Source organism: Benincasa hispida, chromosome 9, assembly GCF_027475165.1.
Source record: "Benincasa hispida cultivar pf3 chromosome 9, pf3_genome.v1.1, whole genome shotgun sequence".
Taxonomy (NCBI): domain Eukaryota; kingdom Viridiplantae; phylum Streptophyta; class Magnoliopsida; order Cucurbitales; family Cucurbitaceae; genus Benincasa; species Benincasa hispida.
In genome coordinates this window covers 56,421,645-56,425,756 of record NC_143486.1, presented here as the reverse complement: position 1 = coordinate 56,425,756, position 4,112 = coordinate 56,421,645, and the positions used below count along the sequence as shown (strand labels likewise).

General features: G+C 38.5%; 1 pseudogene; it reads left to right on the top strand.

Annotated features, from left to right (window-relative positions):
- The first annotated feature begins 39 nt into the window (after positions 1-39).
- Positions 40-573, top strand: LOC150033950 (cytochrome P450 71AU50 pseudogene; annotated as a pseudogene).
- Positions 574-4,112: the final 3,539 nt, after the last annotated feature.

Sequence of the window (4,112 nt, the reverse complement as noted above, 5' to 3'; positions counted from 1 at the left end):
GGATGGGCACTAGCTGAGCTCATTAGACATCCAGAAGTAATGAAGAAAGTGCAAGAAGAATTAGAAGAAGTTGTGGGTTTGAATAGAATGGTGCAAGAATCAGATTTGGTTCACTTGAAATACTTAGAAATGGTAGTGAAAGAGGTTTTTAGACTGCATCCCCCAGCTCCATTGTTCCTTCCACATCAAGCCCTCAAAGATTGCACAGTAAATAACTTTCATATTCCTAAATGGTCACGTATCATAGTGAATGCATGGACAATTGGTCGAGACCCAAGTGTTTGGAAGGATGAACAAAAGTTCTTTACAGAAAGATTTATCGGTAGTCAAGTAGACGTAAGAGGACGAGATTTTGAACTACTACCATTTGGATCTGGAAGAAGAGGTTGTGTTGGGTTACAAATGAGTTTACTCATGGTTCACTTTGTGTTAGCTCAGCTTCTGCATTGTTTTCATTTGAAGCTTCCAAATGGTATGTTGCCTGTTGATTTGGATATGACAGAAGAATTTGGTTTAACTTGTCCTTTAGCTCATGATCTCATGGTTACTCCTATTTACCGCTTACAGGAATAATACCATTAGTATTAAAAATATATATATACTTAGGAAGATAAATTCTTAGTGTGAATAAAGAGAGTATGATGGTCATACTTTCGAAGTATTAGAAATATTCTAAATGAAGTATGAGATTAGTCATCTGTGGTGGAACTTACCTTAGCCAATCAGACTTAATTATATGCAAGGAAGCCTCCACATGTATCATTTGATTACTATGTAATTTAATGAAATGAAATGAAGATTATATTTATTTATGCTACTAACTATTTTAGATACTATTTGGATACGTTTAATAATCATATATTAAAAATATAGGAACGTAATTAATTAATAATCAAATTAACGCTTCACATTTTTAATCTCTGGGAGTTTCTTGGAATATTTCATGAATTTCTTGTGTTTTATAGTTAGAATATGAAAGTAATGTTTTGGTATTTCTCCATCAATAAATTCAATATAAACCATGCAAAATAAAGTAGAAGTTTACATCTTAACGGAGGCGTGCAAAGGTTTCCTCGGGCCAGACGGAGATTGGCCCTCGAGTGCAAAGGTAGTGTTTTTTAGTACAAATCTTTGTAGTCTTTAATAAAAGATTAACTCTAAAAGAATTTAAGAATTTTAATTAGCTTAACATCTAAAAGGGTGTATTCCACCTAAATCACGTAGTCTGTATAAATTTGTAAACAAATTATCAATAGATAAAATATTCTTTTATTTGAATAAATAAAGTGTTTATTTATCACTCAAATCCAATAAGCTAAAATCCAAGATTATTTAATGTAACTCAAACAATATGTGATTGACATACAAATGGATCGTGTTCAAGGAATAACCTAAAAGGTCTATAGTATATGGATAAAGTTTGGTACCTCATCCTGGTAACACTATGTATACGACTTACTTTGTAAATGTTACAATTGTTGTAAGTGTTACAAACAATTTGATCCAGTCACGCCCCAGACTAACCTCTAAGCCTGAGAAAGGGCGTGACTGCAGCAATGATCAACCCTTTGGCTGACATTTACTGCCTAATAACTCTTGCGGAATAACTCTGATACCAAAATATAACTTATATACAGTGGAATATCTTTAGGCCAAAAATTTATTAATTAGAAACATAACATGTTTAGAGTCATTACAACACTAGATTCATAAGTCCCAAACCCAAAAACCCTAGTCCCTATATGAACAACAGTAACATGTGTACAATATTAACAGTAACCACCTAAACAGACAGGTTACAAATCTCTTTATCCTTTAGTGGCAGAGCAGATGCAGAGCTATCATCAGAGGATTTGACCGTTACCTATTTGGGGGGGGGGGGGAAGAGAAGGAAAACATTTGAAAACGGGGTGAGCTTGTGCTCAGTGAGTGACTTAAGAAAAATAATTGATTCTCATGCAAAATCTCAATAAAGAGTTTAACTGAAATATAAGCTTCTACAGTACTTGTACTGCAGTATAAACATTTTCCAAGCATAAAACATATAAAACTATTTTAATCATAAAACAGTAAAACTGTTTCTCAGTTGAGAATAACCCCATTGTGAGTAAAAACAATCCCAACACCAACTACTAGTCAAGAGAGAACCCTTTTGCTCAATCTCTGACTCTAACTACCTACGTGCACGTGGCCACACTAAGTACCGTCATACCTTAAGTACTTCTGCTCAGATACCTTCTCAAACGTCCTTCAGTATCTGGTTGGTTTGGTACCTTCTCAAACGTCCTTCAGTACCAATAGATAACTTCTCAAATGTCTTTCGATATCTAGTTGGGCGGATACTTTCTCAAATGTCCTTCGGTATCGCGTTTTAAGTAAAATTAGTCATAAATGACTTTCTCTTTAAAGCATGTAAAGTATAACACATATAAAAACATGGCTTTAAATATACTAACGCATGCTGCACACATAAATAGCTTTTAATAAACTTCTCACACATGCATGCGTTTAAAACATAACTCATGGTTTGCTTGGAAATCACTTGTAAAACTGGCTAGCATGATAATAATCTTCTTTAAAACATGCTTTCTATAAAACATTGTAAATCAAACATTTTAATCAAATGTTTTAGTTAAACGTTTTAGCCACTCACCTTGATTGCTTAGGAGCTTTTCACTCTAGTAGCTCCCTTTTCTACCTCGGGCTCCCTTTTCACCCTTAGAATCCAGATTCAATTTACAGCTTAGATTACTTATAGTTCTGAACCTTATTTTGAGATACTTCTTCTACAAATATGTTCTAAAATGTCTCAGAAATCTTACCATAAAATATGAGCTTAGAACTCCTCGTTGTTTGGCCAGAATAACAGAATCTTCAAGACTGGCCCAAGCTTATCCGACAGCTTGACCCTTCTGTCTTCTTCTTAGTTTCCAGCCCGATCCCTTCGAGCTTTTCCTTCAGCAGCCCTACACTGAAAACTAGACTTTCAGAGCTTTCAGGTGGATTTGAAATCACTCCAAATGCACAAGTAAATTGGGAGAACTCCTCGTCTCAATTTGATGCTGCTTTCCAGACTTCACTGTCCAATGCGTCCTCTTTGAAATTCTATGACCAACGCATGGACTTTGGCTCCAACGCAAGGTTTGCTCAACTCTCCTACTCTTTTTACTGTATTTTTGAATTGTGATCTAAAAATGAAGTCTTTTGGCCCTATTTATAGGCGTCCAAACCTTCTCCAAAGTCGACATAACCTACTTGGCTGCATGTCCAAGTGTCTCCTCCTCACCCCATCAATGCAATTCTTTGATCAACGTAAGCTAAGTGTCTTCTTTCTATGTAGCCAATTCACGAGCTTTCAATCTGATGCCACCACCTCAAATTATTAAGGCTTAAGGCTTTCCTCCCAAGAAGACACATGGTTTGATGATGTTTTTCAGGTGATCTCATCCTCTGTATGCCAAGAAGACACACAATTCTTTGTCCAACTCTTGGATGTTCAACATATAATCCAAACTCAATGCATAGCAAGCCAATTCACTATCATTACAATTCAACTTAGCCATCGCAAAGAGCTAACCATCACCAACGCATAGGATGAACGTCCATCCTCGACGCATGGCTCACTAGGTAGCATTGCACGGCTTGCTTGGCATGGGCGCATGGTGCTGGCCACCAATGCATAGACGTGTTGCATAGGCTGGTCGCTCGACGCATGGGCGTGCTGCATAGGCTGGCTGCTCGACGCATAGGCATGCAACATAGTCTGGCCATCGCTCGCTCACTCGGCGCATGGGCGTGCTTGGAAGCATGGGCTGCACGCGACACTTTGATGCTTGGCCAGGTGCTTCGACGCATGGGCGTAGCCGCTTGGCAGGGCACCCAACGCATGGGCGTGGCCGCTTAGCGCATGACAAGGGCGTCTGACCGAGGCTGCTTGATGCATTGGGTAGAGGCGTCTGGCCGAGGTTGCTCGATGCATGGGTTGCCTTCCAACGCATGCCTCGCCTACCCTTGTGCCTTCCAATGTATCACCTCCATCTTTCTTCCTTCAGCCACATGCTATCACCAACAACCCTTCCAACGCATCAGCACACTAGTTTCTATACTTAGCC